The sequence below is a fragment of the Equus asinus genome, unplaced genomic scaffold, assembly GCF_041296235.1.
Source record: "Equus asinus isolate D_3611 breed Donkey unplaced genomic scaffold, EquAss-T2T_v2 contig_816, whole genome shotgun sequence".
Taxonomy (NCBI): Eukaryota; Metazoa; Chordata; class Mammalia; order Perissodactyla; family Equidae; genus Equus; species Equus asinus.
In genome coordinates this window covers 6,758,011-6,777,484 of record NW_027225534.1, presented here as the reverse complement: position 1 = coordinate 6,777,484, position 19,474 = coordinate 6,758,011, and positions in this window count along the sequence as shown.

Genomic DNA, 19,474 nt, shown 5'->3' with positions numbered 1-19,474 from the left:
TCTTAGGCTATAAGAGCACTGGGCACAGCCAGTTGTTTCTTAGCTTCCCAAGAGGTGGAAGCAAGATGCTTTGGGGCCTCTCTCCCCCTTTGGAAACAAGGCAGCCCTTTGGGCCTTTCAGCTCTAGGGCAATGGAGCACACCCAGAGCAGAAGTTCTACCTCAGCCAGATCAGGCCTGCCAAGAAACTGCTTTTCACAGGCCTTCGTAAGAGGTGTTCCCGGAAGGCTGTAAGAGTACCTGGCAGAGCGAGTTGTTTCTTAGCTTCAAAAACAGCTGGAAGCAACATGATTTGGGGCCTCACTCCCCCTTTGGAAACAAAGCAGCCTTTGTGCCTGGCAGCTCTAGGCCAAAGTAGCACACCCAGAGCACAAGTTCTACCTCAGCCAGATCAGGCCTTCCAAGAAACTGCGTCTCACAGGCCTTTCTCTGTCACGTTGCCGGTAGGCTGTGAGAGCACTGTGCAGAGCCAGTTGTTTCTTAGCTTCCCAAAGATTTGGAAGCAAGATGCTTTGGGGACTCTCAGCCCCTTTGGAAACGAGGCGGCCCTTTGGGCCTGGCAGCTCTAGGCCAAAGTAGCACGCCCAGAGCAGGAGTTCTACTTCAGCCAGATCAGGCCTGCCAAGAAACTGCGTTTCACAGGCCTTGGTAAGAGATGTTCCCGGTAGGCTGTGAGAGCACTGTGGAGAGCCAGTTGCTTTAGCTTCCCACAGAGCTGGAAGCAAGATGCCTTGGGGCCTCTCTCTCCCTTTGGACACAAGGCAGCCGTTTGGGCCTGGCAGCTCTAGGCCAATGGAGCACACCCACAGCAGAAGTTCTACTTCAGGCAGATCAGTCCTGCCCAGAAACTGCGTTTCACAGCCCTTGGTAAGAGATGTTCATGGTAGGCTGTGAGAGCACTGGGCAGAACCAGTTGTTTTTTAGCTTCCCAAAGTGCTGGAGGCAAGATGCTTTGGGGCCTCTCTCACCCTTTGGAAACAAGGCAGCCCTTAGGTCCTGGTAGCTCTAGGCCTATGTAGCACAACCAGAACAGAAGTTCTACTTCAGCCAGGTCAGGCCTGCCAAGAAACTGCGTTTCACAGGCCTTTCAAAGAGATGTTCTCTTAGGCTGTAAGAGCACTGGGCAGAGCCAGCTGTTTCTTAGCTTCCCGAAGAGCTGGGAGCAAGATGCTTTGGGTCCACTCTCCGTCTTTGGAAACAAGGCAGCCCTTTGGGCCTGGCAGCGCTAGGGCAATGGAGCACACCCAGAGCAGAAGTTCTACTTCAGCCAGATCAGGCCTGCCAGGAAACTGCGTTTCACAGGCCTTGGTAAGAGATGTTCCCGGTAGGCTGTAAGAGCACTGGGCAGAGCCAGTTGTTTCTTACCTTCCTGAAAAGCTGGAAGCAAGATGCTTGGGACCCCTCTGCCAGTTTGGGAACAAGGCAGCCTTTTGGGTCGGGAAGCTCTAGGCCAATGGAGCACACGCAGAGCAGGAGTTCTACTTCAGCCTGATCAGGACTGCAAAGAAACAGCGTTTGACAGGCCTTGGTAAGAGATGTTCCCGGTAGGTGTAAGAGCACTGGGCAGAGCCAGTTGTTTCTTAGCTTCGCAAAGACCGGGAAGCAAGATGCTTTGGGCCTCTCTGCCCCTTGGAAACAGGGCAGCACTTTGGGCCTGGCAGCTCTAGGGCAATGGAGCACACCCAGAGCCGGAGTTCTACTTCAGCCAGATGAGGCCTGCCAAGAAACTGCGTTTCACAGGCCTTTCAAAGACATGTTCCTGGTAGGCTGTAAGAGCACGGGGCAGAGCGAGTTGGTTCTTAGCTTCCCAGAGAGCTGGAAGCAAGATGCTTTGGGGCCTCTCTGCCCCTTTGGAAACAAGGCAGCACCTTGGGCCTGGCAGCTCTAGGGCAATGGAGCACACCCAGAGCAGAAGTTCTACTTCAGCCAAATCAGGCCTGCCAGGAAACGGCGTTTCACAGGCCTTGGTAAGAGATGTTCCCGGTAGGCTGTAAGAGCACTGGGCAACGCCAGATGTTTCTTAGCTTCCCGAAGAGCTGGAAGCAAGATGCTTTGGTGCCACTCTCTCACTTTGGACTCAAGGCAGCCCTTTGGGGCAGGTAGCTCTAGGCCAGTGGAGCACACGCAGCAGACGTTCTACTTCGGCCAGTTCAGGCCACCAACAAACTGCGTTTCACAGGCCCTGGTAAGAGATGTTCCCGGTAGGCTGTAAGAGCACTGGGCAATGCCAGATGTTTCTTAGCTTCCCGAAGAGCTGGAAGCAAGATGCTTTGGGGCCTCTCATCCCCTTTGCAAACAAGGCGGCCCTACGGGCCAGGCAGCTCTAGGCCAATGGAGCACACCCAGAGCCGGAGTTCTACTTCAGCCAGATGAGGCCTGCCAAGAAACTGCGTTTCACAGGCCTTTCAAAGACATGTTCCCGGTAGGCTGTAAGAGCACGGGGCAGAGCGAGTTGGTTCTTAGCTTCCCAGAGAGCTGGAAGCAAGATGCTTTGGGGCCTCTCTGCCCCTTTGGAAACAAGGCAGCACCTTGGGCCTGGCAGCTCTAGGGCAATGGAGCACACCCAGAGCAGAAGTTCTACTTCAGCCAAATCAGGCCTGCCAGGAAATGGCGTTTCACAGGCCTTGGTAAGAGATGTTCCCGGTAGGCTGTAAGAGCACTGGGCAACGCCAGATGTTTCTTAGCTTCCCGAAGAGCTGGAAGCGAGAAGCTTTGGTGCCACTCTCTCACTTTGGACTCAAGGCAGCCCTTTGGGGCAGGTAGCTCTACGCCAGTGGAGCACACCCAGAGCAGAAGTTCTACTTGGGCCAGTTCAGGCCACCAACAAACTGCGTTTCACAGGCCTTGGTAAGAGATGTTCCCGGTAGGCTGTAAGAGCACTGGGCAACGCCAGATGTTTCTTAGCTTCCCGAAGAGCTGGAAGCAAGATGCTTTGGGGCCTCTCATCCCCTTTGCAAACAAGGCCGACCTTTGGGCCAGGCAGCTCTAGGCCAATGGAGCACACCCAGAGCAGAAGTTCTACCTCAGCCAGATAAGGCCTGCCAAGAAACTGCGTTTCAAAGGCTTTGGTAAGAGATGTTCCCGGTACTCTGTTAGAGCACTGGGCAGAGCCATTTGTTTCTTAGCTTCCCAAAGAGCTGGAAGCAAGATGCTTTGGGGGCTCCCTGCCCCTTTGCCAACAAGGGCGACCTTTGGGCCTTTCAGCTCTAGGCCAATGGAGCACACCCAGAGCAGAAGTCCTACTTCAGCCAGATCAGGCCTGCCAAGGAACTGCGTTTCAGAGGCCTTTGTATGTGACGTTCCCGGTAGGCTGTGAGAGCACGGTGCAGAGCCAGTTGTTTCCTTGTTTCCCAAACAGCTGGAAGCAAGACGCTTTGGGGCCTCTCTGCCCCTTTGGAAACAAGGCAGCACGTTGGGTCTGGCAGCTCTAGGGCAATGGAGCACAACCAGAGCCGAAGTTCTACTTCTTCCAGATCAGGCCTGCCTAGACAGTGCGTTTCACAGGCCTTGATAAGAGATGTTCTCTTAGGCTATAAGAGCACTGGGCACAGCCAGTTGTTTCTTAGCTTCCCAAGAGGTGGAAGCAAGATGCTTTGGGGCCTCTCTCCCCCTTTGGAAACAAGGCAGCCCTTTGGGCCTTTCAGCTCTAGGGCAATGGAGCACACCCAGAGCAGAAGTTCTACCTCAGCCAGATCAGGCCTGCCAAGAAACTGCTTTTCACAGGCCTTCGTAAGAGGTGTTCCCGGAAGGCTGTAAGAGTACCTGGCAGAGCGAGTTGTTTCTTAGCTTCAAAAACAGCTGGAAGCAACATGATTTGGGGCCTCACTCCCCCTTTGGAAACAAAGCAGCCTTTGTGCCTGGCAGCTCTAGGCCAAAGTAGCACACCCAGAGCACAAGTTCTACCTCAGCCAGATCAGGCCTTCCAAGAAACTGCGTCTCACAGGCCTTTCTCTGTCACGTTGCCGGTAGGCTGTGAGAGCACTGTGCAGAGCCAGTTGTTTCTTAGCTTCCCAAAGATTTGGAAGCAAGATGCTTTGGGGACTCTCAGCCCCTTTGGAAACGAGGCGGCCCTTTGGGCCTGGCAGCTCTAGGCCAAAGTAGCACGCCCAGAGCAGGAGTTCTACTTCAGCCAGATCAGGCCTGCCAAGAAACTGCGTTTCACAGGCCTTGGTAAGAGATGTTCCCGGTAGGCTGTGAGAGCACTGTGGAGAGCCAGTTGCTTTAGCTTCCCACAGAGCTGGAAGCAAGATGCCTTGGGGCCTCTCTCTCCCTTTGGACACAAGGCAGCCGTTTGGGCCTGGCAGCTCTAGGCCAATGGAGCACACCCACAGCAGAAGTTCTACTTCAGGCAGATCAGTCCTGCCCAGAAACTGCGTTTCACAGCCCTTGGTAAGAGATGTTCATGGTAGGCTGTGAGAGCACTGGGCAGAACCAGTTGTTTTTTAGCTTCCCAAAGTGCTGGAGGCAAGATGCTTTGGGGCCTCTCTCACCCTTTGGAAACAAGGCAGCCCTTAGGTCCTGGTAGCTCTAGGCCTATGTAGCACAACCAGAACAGAAGTTCTACTTCAGCCAGGTCAGGCCTGCCAAGAAACTGCGTTTCACAGGCCTTTCAAAGAGATGTTCTCTTAGGCTGTAAGAGCACTGGGCAGAGCCAGCTGTTTCTTAGCTTCCCGAAGAGCTGGGAGCAAGATGCTTTGGGTCCACTCTCCGTCTTTGGAAACAAGGCAGCCCTTTGGGCCTGGCAGCGCTAGGGCAATGGAGCACACCCAGAGCAGAAGTTCTACTTCAGCCAGATCAGGCCTGCCAGGAAACTGCGTTTCACAGGCCTTGGTAAGAGATGTTCCCGGTAGGCTGTAAGAGCACTGGGCAGAGCCAGTTGTTTCTTACCTTCCTGAAAAGCTGGAAGCAAGATGCTTGGGACCCCTCTGCCCGTTTGGGAACAAGGCAGCCTTTTGGGTCGGGAAGCTCTAGGCCAATGGAGCACACGCAGAGCAGGAGTTCTACTTCAGCCTGATCAGGACTGCAAAGAAACAGCGTTTGACAGGCCTTGGTAAGAGATGTTCCCGGTAGGTGTAAGAGCACTGGGCAGAGCCAGTTGTTTCTTAGCTTCGCAAAGACCGGGAAGCAAGATGCTTTGGGCCTCTCTGCCCCTTGGAAACAGGGCAGCACTTTGGGCCTGGCAGCTCTAGGGCAATGGAGCACACCCAGAGCCGGAGTTCTACTTCAGCCAGATGAGGCCTGCCAAGAAACTGCGTTTCACAGGCCTTTCAAAGACATGTTCCTGGTAGGCTGTAAGAGCACGGGGCAGAGCGAGTTGGTTCTTAGCTTCCCAGAGAGCTGGAAGCAAGATGCTTTGGGGCCTCTCTGCCCCTTTGGAAACAAGGCAGCACCTTGGGCCTGGCAGCTCTAGGGCAATGGAGCACACCCAGAGCAGAAGTTCTACTTCAGCCAAATCAGGCCTGCCAGGAAACGGCGTTTCACAGGCCTTGGTAAGAGATGTTCCCGGTAGGCTGTAAGAGCACTGGGCAACGCCAGATGTTTCTTAGCTTCCCGAAGAGCTGGAAGCAAGATGCTTTGGTGCCACTCTCTCACTTTGGACTCAAGGCAGCCCTTTGGGGCAGGTAGCTCTAGGCCAGTGGAGCACACGCAGCAGACGTTCTACTTCGGCCAGTTCAGGCCACCAACAAACTGCGTTTCACAGGCCCTGGTAAGAGATGTTCCCGGTAGGCTGTAAGAGCACTGGGCAATGCCAGATGTTTCTTAGCTTCCCGAAGAGCTGGAAGCAAGATGCTTTGGGGCCTCTCATCCCCTTTGCAAACAAGGCGGCCCTACGGGCCAGGCAGCTCTAGGCCAATGGAGCACACCCAGAGCAGAAGCTCTACTTCGGCCAGTTCAGGCCACCAACAAACTGCGTTTCACAGGCCCTGGTAAGAGATGTTCCCGGTAGGCTGTAAGAGCACTGGGCAACGCCAGATGTTTCTTAGCTTCCTGAAGAGCTGGAAGCAAGATGCTTTGGGGCCTCTCACCCCTTTGGAAACAAGGCAGCCCTTTGGGCCTTTCAGCTCTAGGGCAATGGAGCACACCCAGAGCAGAAGTTCTACCTCAGCCAGATCAGGCCTGCCAAGAAACTGCTTTTCACAGGCCTTCGTAAGAGGTGTTCCCGGAAGGCTGTAAGAGTACCTGGCAGAGCGAGTTGTTTCTTAGCTTCAAAAACAGCTGGAAGCAACATGATTTGGGGCCTCTCTCCCCCTTTGGAAACAAAGCAGCCTTTGTGCCTGGCAGCTCTAGGCCAAAGTAGCACACCCAGAGCAGAAGTTCTACCTCAGCCAGATAAGGCCTGTCAAGAAGCTGCGTTTCACAGGCCTTTGTATGTGACGTTCCCGGTTGGCTTTGAGAGCACTGTGCAGAGCCAGTTGTTTTAGCTTCCCAGAGAGCAGGAAGCAAGATGCTTTGGGGCCTCTCTCACACTTTGGAAATAAAGGCAGCCCTTTGGGCCTGGCAGCCCTAGGCCAATGGAGTACACCCAGAGCAGAAGTTCTACCTCAGCCAGATCAGGCCTTCCCAGAAACTGCGTCTCACAGGCCTTTCTCTGTCACGTTGCCGGTAGGCTGTGAGAGCACTGTGCAGAGCCAGTTGTTTCTTAGCTTCCCAAAGATTTGGAAGCAAGATGCTTTGGGGACTCTCTGCCCCTTTGGAAACAAGGCAGCACCTTGGGCCTGGCAGCTCTAGGGCAATGGAGCACACCCAGAGCAGAAGTTCTACTTCAGCCAAATCAGGACTGCCAGGAAACGGCGTTTCACAGGCCTTGGTAAGAGATGTTCCCGGTAGGCTGTAAGAGCACTGGGCAACGCCAGATGTTTCTTAGCTTCCCGAAGAGCTGGAAGCAAGAAGCTTTGGTGCCACTCTCTCACTTTGGACTCAAGGCAGCCCTTTGGGGCAGGTAGCTCTAGCCCAGTGGAGCACATCCAGAGCAGAAGTTCTACTTGGGCCAGTTCAGGCCACCAACAAACTGCGTTTCACAGGCCTTGGTAAGAGATGTTCCCGGTAGGCTGTAAGAGCACTGGGCAACGCCAGATGTTTCTTAGCTTCCCGAAGAGCTGGAAGCAAGATGCTTTGGGGCCTCTCATCCCCTTTGCAAACAAGGCCGACCTTTGGGCCAGGCAGCTCTAGGCCAATGGAGCACACCCAGAGCAGAAGTTCTACCTCAGCCAGATAAGGCCTGCCAAGAAACTGCGTTTCAAAGGCTTTGGTAAGAGATGTTCCCGGTACTCTGTTAGAGCACTGGGCAGAGCCATTTGTTTCTTAGCTTCCCAAAGAGCTGGAAGCAAGATGCTTTGGGGGCTCCTTGCCCCTTTGCCAACAAGGGCGACCTTTGGGCCTTTCAGCTCTAGGCCAATGGAGCACACCCAGAGCAGAAGTCCTACTTCAGCCAGATCAGGCCTGCCAAGGAACTGCGTTTCAGAGGCCTTTGTATGTGACGTTCCCGGTAGGCTGTGAGAGCACGGTGCAGAGCCAGTTGTTTCCTTGTTTCCCAAACAGCTGGAAGCAAGACGCTTTGGGGCCTCTCTGCCCCTTTGGAAACAAGGCAGCACGTTGGGTCTGGCAGCTCTAGGGCAATGGAGCACAACCAGAGCCGAAGTTCTACTTCTTCCAGATCAGGCCTGCCTAGACAGTGCGTTTCACAGGCCTTGATAAGAGATGTTCTCTTAGGCTATAAGAGCACTGGGCACAGCCAGTTGTTTCTTAGCTTCCCAAGAGGTACAAGCAAGATGCTTTGGGGCCTCTCTCCCCCTTTGGAAACAAGGCAGCCCTTTGGGCCTTTCAGCTCTAGGGCAATGGAGCACACCCAGAGCAGAAGTTCTACCTCAGCCAGATCAGGCCTGCCAAGAAACTGCTTTTCACAGGCCTTCGTAAGAGGTGTTCCCGGAAGGCTGTAAGAGTACCTGGCAGAGCGAGTTGTTTCTTAGCTTCAAAAACAGCTGGAAGCAACATGATTTGGGGCCTCTCTCCCCCTTTGGAAACAAAGCAGCCTTTGTGCCTGGCAGCTCTAGGCCAAAGTAGCACACCCAGAGCACAAGTTCTACCTCAGCCAGATAAGGCCTGTCAAGAAGCTGCGTTTCACAGGCCTTTGTATGTGACGTTCCCTGTTGGCTTTGAGAGCACTGTGCAGAGCCACTTGTTTTAGCTTCCCAGAGAGCAGGAAGCAAGATGCTTTGGGGCCTCTCTCACACTTTGGAAATAAAGGCAGCCCTTTGGGCCTGGCAGCCCTAGGCCAATGGAGTACACCCAGAGCAGAAGTTCTACCTCAGCCAGATCAGGCCTTCCAAGAAACTGCGTCTCACAGGCCTTTCTCTGTCACGTTGCCGGTAGGCTGTGAGAGCACTGTGCAGAGCCAGTTGTTTCTTAGCTTCCCAAAGATTTGGAAGCAAGATGCTTTGGGGACTCTCAGCCCCTTTGGAAACAAGGCGGCCCTTTGGGCCTGGCAGCTCTAGGCCAAAGTAGCACGCCCAGAGCAGGAGTTCTACTTCAGCCAGATCAGGCCTGCCAAGAAACTGCGTTTCACAGGCCTTGGTAAGAGATGTTCCCGGTAGGCTGTGAGAGCACTGTGGAGAGCCAGTTGCTTTAGCTTCCCACAGAGCTGGAAGCAAGATGCCTTGGGGCCTCTCTCTCCCTTTGGACACAAGGCAGCCGTTTGGGCCTGGCAGCTCTAGGCCAATGGAGCACACCCACAGCAGAAGTTCTACTTCAGGCAGATCAGTCCTGCCCAGAAACTGCGTTTCACAGCCCTTGGTAAGAGATGTTCACGGTAGGCTGTGAGAGCACTGGGCAGAACCAGTTGTTTTTTAGCTTCCCAAAGTGCTGGAGGCAAGATGCTTTGGGGCCTCTCTCACCCTTTGGAAACAAGGCAGCCCTTAGGTCCTGGTAGCTCTAGGCCTATGTAGCACAACCAGAACAGAAGTTCTACTTCAGCCAGGTCAGGCCTGCCAAGAAACTGCGTTTCACAGGCCTTTCAAAGAGATGTTCTCTTAGGCTGTAAGAGCACTGGGCAGAGCCAGCTGTTTCTTAGCTTCCCGAAGAGCTGGGAGCAAGATGCTTTGGGTCCACTCTCCGTCTTTGGAAACAAGGCAGCCCTTTGGGCCTGGCAGCTCTAGGGCAATGGAGCACACCCAGAGCAGAAGTTCTACTTCAGCCAGATCAGGCCTGCCAGGAAACTGCGTTTCACAGGCCTTGGTAAGAGATGTTCCCGGTAGGCTGTAAGAGCACTGGGCAGAGCCAGTTGTTTCTTAGCTTCGCAAAGACCGGGAAGCAAGATGCTTTGGGCCTCTCTGCCCCTTGGAAACAGGGCAGCACTTTGGGCCTGGCAGCTCTAGGGCAATGGAGCACACCCAGAGCCGGAGTTCTACTTCAGCCAGATGAGGCCTGCCAAGAAACTGCGTTTCACAGGCCTTTCAAAGACATGTTCCCGGTAGGCTGTAAGAGCACGGGGCAGAGCGAGTTGGTTCTTAGCTTCCCAGAGAGCTGGAAGCAAGATGCTTTGGGGCCTCTCTGCCCCTTTGGAAACAAGGCAGCACCTTGGGCCTGGCAGCTCTAGGGCAATGGAGCTCACCCAGAGCAGAAGTTCTACTTCAGCCAAATCAGGCCTGCCAGGAAACGGCGTTTCACAGGCCTTGGTAAGAGATGTTCCCGGTAGGCTGTAAGAGCACTGGGCAACGCCAGATGTTTCTTAGCTTCCCGAAGAGCTGGAAGCGAGAAGCTTTGGTGCCACTCTCTCACTTTGGACTCAAGGCAGCCCTTTGGGGCAGGTAGCTCTAGCCCAGTGGAGCACACCCAGAGCAGAAGTTCTACTTCGGCCAGTTCAGGCCACCAAGAAACGGCGTTTCACAGGCCTTGGTAAGAGATGTTCCCGGTAGGCTGTAAGAGCACTGGGCAACGCCAGATGTTTCTTAGCTTCCCGAAGAGCTGGAAGCAAGATGCTTTGGGGCCTCTCATCCCCTTTGCAAACAAGGCGGCCCTATGGGCCAGGCAGCTCTAGGCCAATGGAGCACACCCAGAGCAGAAGCTCTACTTCGGCCAGTTCAGGCCACCAACAAACTGCGTTTCACAGGCCTTGGTAAGAGATGGTCCCGGTAGGCTGTAAGAGCACTGGGCAACGCCAGATGTTTCTTAGCTTCCCGAAGAGCTGGAAGCAAGATGCTTTGGGGCCTCTCATCCCCTTTGCAAACAAGGCCGACCTTTGGGCCAGGCAGCTCTAGGCCAATGGAGCACACCCAGAGCAGAAGTTCTACCTCAGCCAGATAAGGCCTGCCAAGAAACTGCGTTTCAAAGGCTTTGGTAAGAGATGTTCCCGGTACTCTGTTAGAGCACTGGGCAGAGCCATTTGTTTCTTAGCTTCCCAAAGAGCTGGAAGCAAGATGCTTTGGGGGCTCCCTGCCCCTTTGCCAACAAGGGCGACCTTTGGGCCTTTCAGCTCTAGGCCAATGGAGCACACCCAGAGCAGAAGTCCTACTTCAGCCAGATCAGGCCTGCCAAGGAACTGCGTTTCAGAGGCCTTTGTATGTGACGTTCCCGGTAGGCTGTGAGAGCACGGTGCAGAGCCAGTTGTTTCCTTGTTTCCCAAACAGCTGGAAGCAAGACGCTTTGGGGCCTCTCTGCCCCTTTGGAAACAAGGCAGCACGTTGGGTCTGGCAGCTCTAGGGCAATGGAGCACAACCAGAGCCGAAGTTCTACTTCTTCCAGATCAGGCCTGCCTAGACAGTGCGTTTCACAGGCCTTGATAAGAGATGTTCTCTTAGGCTATAAGAGCACTGGGCACAGCCAGTTGTTTCTTAGCTTCCCAAGAGTTGGAAGCAAGATGCTTTGGGGCCTCTCTCCCCCTTTGCCAACAAGGGCGACCTTTGGGCCTTTCAGCTCTAGGCCAATGGAGCACACCCAGAGCAGAAGTTCTACCTCAGCCAGATCAGGCCTGCCAAGAAACTGCTTTTCACAGGCCTTCGTAAGAGGTGTTCCCGGAAGGCTGTAAGAGTACCTGGCAGAGCGAGTTGTTTGTTAGCTTCAAAAACAGCTGGAAGCAACATGATTTGGGGCCTCTCTCCCCCTTTGGAAACAAAGCAGCCTTTGTGCCTGGCAGCTCTAGGCCAAAGTAGCACACCCAGAGCACAAGTTCTACCTCAGCCAGATCAGGCCTTCCAAGAAACTGCGTCTCACAGGCCTTTCTCTGTCACGTTGCCGGTAGGCTGTGAGAGCACTGTGCAGAGCCAGTTGTTTCTTAGCTTCCCAAAGATTTGGAAGCAAGATGCTTTGGGGACTCTCAGCCCCTTTGGAAACAAGGCGGCCCTTTGGGCCTGGCAGCTCTAGGCCAAAGTAGCACGCCCAGAGCAGGAGTTCTACTTCAGCCAGATCAGGCCTGCCAAGAAACTGCGTTTCACAGGCCTTGGTAAGAGATGTTCCCGGTAGGCTGTGAGAGCACTGTGCAGAGCCAGTTGCTTTAGCTTCCCACAGAGCTGGAAGCAAGATGCCTTGGGGCCTCTCTCTCCCTTTGGACACAAGGCAGCCGTTTGGGCCTGGCAGCTCTAGGCCAATGGAGCACATCCACAGCAGAAGTTCTACTTCAGGCAGATCAGTCCTGCCCAGAAACTGCGTTTCACAGCCCTTGGTAAGAGATGTTCACGGTAGGCTGTGAGAGCACTGGGCAGAACCAGTTGTTTTTTAGCTTCCCAAAGTGCTGGAGGCAAGATGCTTTGGGGCCTCTCTCACCCTTTGGAAACAAGGCAGCCCTTAGGTCCTGGTAGCTCTAGGCCTATGTAGCACAACCAGAACAGAAGTTCTACTTCAGCCACGTCAGGCCTGCCAAGAAACTGCGTTTCACAGGCCTTTCAAAGAGATGTTCTCTTAGGCTGTAAGAGCACTGGGCAGAGCCAGCTGTTTCTTAGCTTCCCGAAGAGCTGGGAGCAAGATGCTTTGGGTCCACTCTCCGTCTTTGGAAACAAGGCAGCCCTTTGGGCCTGGCAGCTCTAGGGCAATGGAGCACACCCAGAGCAGAAGTTCTACTTCAGCCAGATCAGGCCTGCCAGGAAACTGCGTTTCACAGGCCTTGGTAAGAGATGTTCCCGGTAGGCTGTGAGAGCACTGGGCAGAACCAGTTGTTTTTTAGCTTCCCAAAGTGCTGGAGGCAAGATGCTTTGGGGCCTCTCTCACCCTTTGGAAACAAGGCAGCCTTTAGGTCCTGGTAGCTCTAGGCCTATGTAGCACAACCAGAACAGAAGTTCTACTTCAGCCAGGTCAGGCCTGCCAAGAAACTGCGTTTCACAGGCCTTTCAAAGAGATGTTCTCTTAGGCTGTAAGAGCACTGGGCAGAGCCAGCTGTTTCTTAGCTTCCCGAAGAGCTGGGAGCAAGATGCTTTGGGTCCACTCTCCGTCTTTGTAAACAAGGCAGCCCTTTAGGCCTGGCAGCTCTAGGGCAATGGAGCACACCCAGAGCAGAAGTTCTACTTCAGCCAGATCAGGCCTGCCAGGAAACTGCATTTCACAGGCCTTGGTAAGAGATGTTCCCGGTAGGCTGTAAGAGCACTGGGCAGAGCCAGTTGTTTCTTACCTTCCTGAAAAGCTGGAAGCAAGATGCTTGGGACCCCTCTGCCCGTTTGGGAACAAGGCAGCCTTTTGGGTCGGGAAGCTCTAGGCCAATGGAGCACACGCAGAGCAGGAGTTCTACTTCAGCCTGATCAGGCCTGCAAAGAAACAGCGTTTGACAGGCCTTGGTAAGAGATGTTCCCGGTAGGTGTAAGAGCACTGGGCAGAGCCAGTTGTGTCTTAGCTTCGCAAAGACCGGGAAGCAAGATGCTTTGGGCCTCTCTGCCCCTTGGAAACAGGGCAGCACTTTGGGCCTGGCAGCTCTAGGGCAGTGGAGCACACCCAGAGCCGGAGTTCTACTTCAGCCAGATGAGGCCTGCCAAGAAACTGCGTTTCACAGGCCTTTCAAAGACATGTTCCCGGTAGGCTGTAAGAGCACGGGGCAGAGCGAGTTGGTTCTTAGCTTCCCAGAGAGCTGGAAGCAAGATGCTTTGGGGCCTCTCTGCCCCTTTGGAAACAAGGCAGCACCTTGGGCCTGGCAGCTCTAGGGCAATGGAGCACACCCAGAGCAGAAGTTCTACTTCAGCCAAATCAGGCCTGCCAGGAAATGGCGTTTCACAGGCCTTGGTAAGAGATGTTCCCGGTAGGCTGTAAGAGCACTGGGCAACGCCAGATGTTTCTTAGCTTCCCGAAGAGCTGGAAGCGAGAAGCTTTGGTGCCACTCTCTCACTTTGGACTCAAGGCAGCCCTTTGGGGCAGGTAGCTCTACGCCAGTGGAGCACACCCAGAGCAGAAGTTCTACTTGGGCCAGTTCAGGCCACCAACAAACTGCGTTTCACAGGCCTTGGTAAGAGATGTTCCCGGTAGGCTGTAAGAGCACTGGGCAACGCCAGATGTTTCTTAGCTTCCCGAAGAGCTGGAAGCAAGATGCTTTGGGGCCTCTCATCCCCTTTGCAAACAAGGCCGACCTTTGGGCCAGGCAGCTCTAGGCCAATGGAGCACACCCAGAGCAGAAGTTCTACCTCAGCCAGATAAGGCCTGCCAAGAAACTGCGTTTCAAAGGCTTTGGTAAGAGATGTTCCCGGTACTCTGTTAGAGCACTGGGCAGAGCCATTTGTTTCTTAGCTTCCCAAAGAGCTGGAAGCAAGATGCTTTGGGGGCTCCCTGCCCCTTTGCCAACAAGGGCGACCTTTGGGCCTTTCAGCTCTAGGCCAATGGAGCACACCCAGAGCAGAAGTCCTACTTCAGCCAGATCAGGCCTGCCAAGGAACTGCGTTTCAGAGGCCTTTGTATGTGACGTTCCCGGTAGGCTGTGAGAGCACGGTGCAGAGCCAGTTGTTTCCTTGTTTCCCAAACAGCTGGAAGCAAGACGCTTTGGGGCCTCTCTGCCCCTTTGGAAACAAGGCAGCACGTTGGGTCTGGCAGCTCTAGGGCAATGGAGCACAACCAGAGCCGAAGTTCTACTTCTTCCAGATCAGGCCTGCCTAGACAGTGCGTTTCACAGGCCTTGATAAGAGATGTTCTCTTAGGCTATAAGAGCACTGGGCACAGCCAGTTGTTTCTTAGCTTCCCAAGAGGTGGAAGCAAGATGCTTTGGGGCCTCTCTCCCCCTTTGGAAACAAGGCAGCCCTTTGGGCCTTTCAGCTCTAGGGCAATGGAGCACACCCAGAGCAGAAGTTCTACCTCAGCCAGATCAGGCCTGCCAAGAAACTGCTTTTCACAGGCCTTCGTAAGAGGTGTTCCCGGAAGGCTGTAAGAGTACCTGGCAGAGCGAGTTGTTTCTTAGCTTCAAAAACAGCTGGAAGCAACATGATTTGGGGCCTCACTCCCCCTTTGGAAACAAAGCAGCCTTTGTGCCTGGCAGCTCTAGGCCAAAGTAGCACACCCAGAGCACAAGTTCTACCTCAGCCAGATCAGGCCTTCCAAGAAACTGCGTCTCACAGGCCTTTCTCTGTCACGTTGCCGGTAGGCTGTGAGAGCACTGTGCAGAGCCAGTTGTTTCTTAGCTTCCCAAAGATTTGGAAGCAAGATGCTTTGGGGACTCTCAGCCCCTTTGGAAACGAGGCGGCCCTTTGGGCCTGGCAGCTCTAGGCCAAAGTAGCACGCCCAGAGCAGGAGTTCTACTTCAGCCAGATCAGGCCTGCCAAGAAACTGCGTTTCACAGGCCTTGGTAAGAGATGTTCCCGGTAGGCTGTGAGAGCACTGTGGAGAGCCAGTTGCTTTAGCTTCCCACAGAGCTGGAAGCAAGATGCCTTGGGGCCTCTCTCTCCCTTTGGACACAAGGCAGCCGTTTGGGCCTGGCAGCTCTAGGCCAATGGAGCACACCCACAGCAGAAGTTCTACTTCAGGCAGATCAGTCCTGCCCAGAAACTGCGTTTCACAGCCCTTGGTAAGAGATGTTCATGGTAGGCTGTGAGAGCACTGGGCAGAACCAGTTGTTTTTTAGCTTCCCAAAGTGCTGGAGGCAAGATGCTTTGGGGCCTCTCTCACCCTTTGGAAACAAGGCAGCCCTTAGGTCCTGGTAGCTCTAGGCCTATGTAGCACAACCAGAACAGAAGTTCTACTTCAGCCAGGTCAGGCCTGCCAAGAAACTGCGTTTCACAGGCCTTTCAAAGAGATGTTCTCTTAGGCTGTAAGAGCACTGGGCAGAGCCAGCTGTTTCTTAGCTTCCCGAAGAGCTGGGAGCAAGATGCTTTGGGTCCACTCTCCGTCTTTGGAAACAAGGCAGCCCTTTGGGCCTGGCAGCGCTAGGGCAATGGAGCACACCCAGAGCAGAAGTTCTACTTCAGCCAGATCAGGCCTGCCAGGAAACTGCGTTTCACAGGCCTTGGTAAGAGATGTTCCCGGTAGGCTGTAAGAGCACTGGGCAGAGCCAGTTGTTTCTTACCTTCCTGAAAAGCTGGAAGCAAGATGCTTGGGACCCCTCTGCCAGTTTGGGAACAAGGCAGCCTTTTGGGTCGGGAAGCTCTAGGCCAATGGAGCACACGCAGAGCAGGAGTTCTACTTCAGCCTGATCAGGACTGCAAAGAAACAGCGTTTGACAGGCCTTGGTAAGAGATGTTCCCGGTAGGTGTAAGAGCACTGGGCAGAGCCAGTTGTTTCTTAGCTTCGCAAAGACCGGGAAGCAAGATGCTTTGGGCCTCTCTGCCCCTTGGAAACAGGGCAGCACTTTGGGCCTGGCAGCTCTAGGGCAATGGAGCACACCCAGAGCCGGAGTTCTACTTCAGCCAGATGAGGCCTGCCAAGAAACTGCGTTTCACAGGCCTTTCAAAGACATGTTCCTGGTAGGCTGTAAGAGCACGGGGCAGAGCGAGTTGGTTCTTAGCTTCCCAGAGACCTGGAAGCAAGATGCTTTGGGGCCTCTCTGCCCCTTTGGAAACAAGGCAGCACCTTGGGCCTGGCAGCTCTAGGGCAATGGAGCACACCCAGAGCAGAAGTTCTACTTCAGCCAAATCAGGCCTGCCAGGAAACGGCGTTTCACAGGCCTTGGTAAGAGATGTTCCCGGTAGGCTGTAAGAGCACTGGGCAACGCCAGATGTTTCTTAGCTTCCCGAAGAGCTGGAAGCAAGATGCTTTGGTGCCACTCTCTCACTTTGGACTCAAGGCAGCCCTTTGGGGCAGGTAGCTCTAGGCCAGTGGAGCACACGCAGCAGACGTTCTACTTCGGCCAGTTCAGGCCACCAACAAACTGCGTTTCACAGGCCCTGGTAAGAGATGTTCCCGGTAGGCTGTAAGAGCACTGGGCAATGCCAGATGTTTCTTAGCTTCCCGAAGAGCTGGAAGCAAGATGCTTTGGGGCCTCTCATCCCCTTTGCAAACAAGGCGGCCCTACGGGCCAGGCAGCTCTAGGCCAATGGAGCACACCCAGAGCCGGAGTTCTACTTCAGCCAGATGAGGCCTGCCAAGAAACTGCGTTTCACAGGCCTTTCAAAGACATGTTCCCGGTAGGCTGTAAGAGCACGGGGCAGAGCGAGTTGGTTCTTAGCTTCCCAGAGAGCTGGAAGCAAGATGCTTTGGGGCCTCTCTGCCCCTTTGGAAACAAGGCAGCACCTTGGGCCTGGCAGCTCTAGGGCAATGGAGCACACCCAGAGCAGAAGTTCTACTTCAGCCAAATCAGGCCTGCCAGGAAATGGCGTTTCACAGGCCTTGGTAAGAGATGTTCCCGGTAGGCTGTAAGAGCACTGGGCAACGCCAGATGTTTCTTAGCTTCCCGAAGAGCTGGAAGCGAGAAGCTTTGGTGCCACTCTCTCACTTTGGACTCAAGGCAGCCCTTTGGGGCAGGTAGCTCTACGCCAGTGGAGCACACCCAGAGCAGAAGTTCTACTTGGGCCAGTTCAGGCCACCAACAAACTGCGTTTCACAGGCCTTGGTAAGAGATGTTCCCGGTAGGCTGTAAGAGCACTGGGCAACGCCAGATGTTTCTTAGCTTCCCGAAGAGCTGGAAGCAAGATGCTTTGGGGCCTCTCATCCCCTTTGCAAACAAGGCCGACCTTTGGGCCAGGCAGCTCTAGGCCAATGGAGCACACCCAGAGCAGAAGTTCTACCTCAGCCAGATAAGGCCTGCCAAGAAACTGCGTTTCAAAGGCTTTGGTAAGAGATGTTCCCGGTACTCTGTTAGAGCACTGGGCAGAGCCATTTGTTTCTTAGCTTCCCAAAGAGCTGGAAGCAAGATGCTTTGGGGGCTCCCTGCCCCTTTGCCAACAAGGGCGACCTTTGGGCCTTTCAGCTCTAGGCCAATGGAGCACACCCAGAGCAGAAGTCCTACTTCAGCCAGATCAGGCCTGCCAAGGAACTGCGTTTCAGAGGCCTTTGTATGTGACGTTCCCGGTAGGCTGTGAGAGCACGGTGCAGAGCCAGTTGTTTCCTTGTTTCCCAAACAGCTGGAAGCAAGACGCTTTGGGGCCTCTCTGCCCCTTTGGAAACAAGGCAGCACGTTGGGTCTGGCAGCTCTAGGGCAATGGAGCACAACCAGAGCCGAAGTTCTACTTCTTCCAGATCAGGCCTGCCTAGACAGTGCGTTTCACAGGCCTTGATAAGAGATGTTCTCTTAGGCTATAAGAGCACTGGGCACAGCCAGTTGTTTCTTAGCTTCCCAAGAGGTGGAAGCAAGATGCTTTGGGGCCTCTCTCCCCCTTTGGAAACAAGGCAGCCCTTTGGGCCTTTCAGCTCTAGGGCAATGGAGCACACCCAGAGCAGAAGTTCTACCTCAGCCAGATCAGGCCTGCCAAGAAACTGCTTTTCACAGGCCTTCGTAAGAGGTGTTCCCGGAAGGCTGTAAGAGTACCTGGCAGAGCGAGTTGTTTCTTAGCTTCAAAAACAGCTGGAAGCAACATGATTTGGGGCCTCACTCCCCCTTTGGAAACAAAGCAGCCTTTGTGCCTGGCAGCTCTAGGCCAAAGTAGCACACCCAGAGCACAAGTTCTACCTCAGCCAGATCAGGCCTTCCAAGAAACTGCGTCTCACAGGCCTTTCTCTGTCACGTTGCCGGTAGGCTGTGAGAGCACTGTGCAGAGCCAGTTGTTTCTTAGCTTCCCAAAGATTTGGAAGCAAGATGCTTTGGGGACTCTCAGCCCCTTTGGAAACGAGGCGGCCCTTTGGGCCTGGCAGCTCTAGGCCAAAGTAGCACGCCCAGAGCAGGAGTTCTACTTCAGCCAGATCAGGCCTGCCAAGAAACTGCGTTTCACAGGCCTTGGTAAGAGATGTTCCCGGTAGGCTGTGAGAGCACTGTGGAGAGCCAGTTGCTTTAGCTTCCCACAGAGCTGGAAGCAAGATGCCTTGGGGCCTCTCTCTCCCTTTGGACACAAGGCAGCCGTTTGGGCCTGGCAGCTCTAGGCCAATGGAGCACACCCACAGCAGAAGTTCTACTTCAGGCAGATCAGTCCTGCCCAGAAACTGCGTTTCACAGCCCTTGGTAAGAGATGTTCATGGTAGGCTGTGAGAGCACTGGGCAGAACCAGTTGTTTTTTAGCTTCCCAAAGTGCTGGAGGCAAGATGCTTTGGGGCCTCTCTCACCCTTTGGAAACAAGGCAGCCCTTAGGTCCTGGTAGCTCTAGGCCTATGTAGCACAACCAGAACAGAAGTTCTACTTCAGCCACGTCAGGCCTGCCAAGAAACTGCGTTTCACAGGCCTTTCAAAGAGATGTTCTCTTAGGCTGTAAGAGCACTGGGCAGAGCCAGCTGTTTCTTAGCTTCCCGAAGAGCTGGGAGCAAGATGCTTTGGGTCCACTCTCCGTCTTTGGAAACAAGGCAGCCCTTTGGGCCTGGCAGCGCTAGGGCAATGGAGCACACCCAGAGCAGAAGTTCTACTTCAGCCAGATCAGGCCTGCCAGGAAACTGCGTTTCACAGGCCTTGGTAAGAGATGTTCCCGGTAGGCTGTAAGAGCACTGGGCAGAGCCAGTTGTTTCTTACCTTCCTGAAAAGCTGGAAGCAAGATGCTTGGGACCCCTCTGCCCGTTTGGGAACAAGGCAGCCTTTTGGGTCGGGAAGCTCTAGGCCAATGGAGCACACGCAGAGCAGGAGTTCTACTTCAGCCTGATCAGGACTGCAAAGAAACAGCGTTTGACAGGCCTTGGTAAGAGATGTTCCCGGTAGGTGTAAGAGCACTGGGCAGAGCCAGTTGTTTCTTAGCTTCGCAAAGACCGGGAAGCAAGATGCTTTGGGCCTCTCTGCCCCTTGGAAACAGGGCAGCACTTTGGGCCTGGCAGCTCTAGGGCAATGGAGCACACCCAGAGCCGGAGTTCTACTTCAGCCAGATGAGGCCTGCCAAGAAACTGCGTTTCACAGGCCTTTCAAAGACATGTTCCTGGTAGGCTGTAAGAGCACGGGGCAGAGCGAGTTGGTTCTTAGCTTCCCAGAGAGCTGGAAGCAAGATGCTTTGGGGCCTCTCTGCCCCTTTGGAAACAAGGCA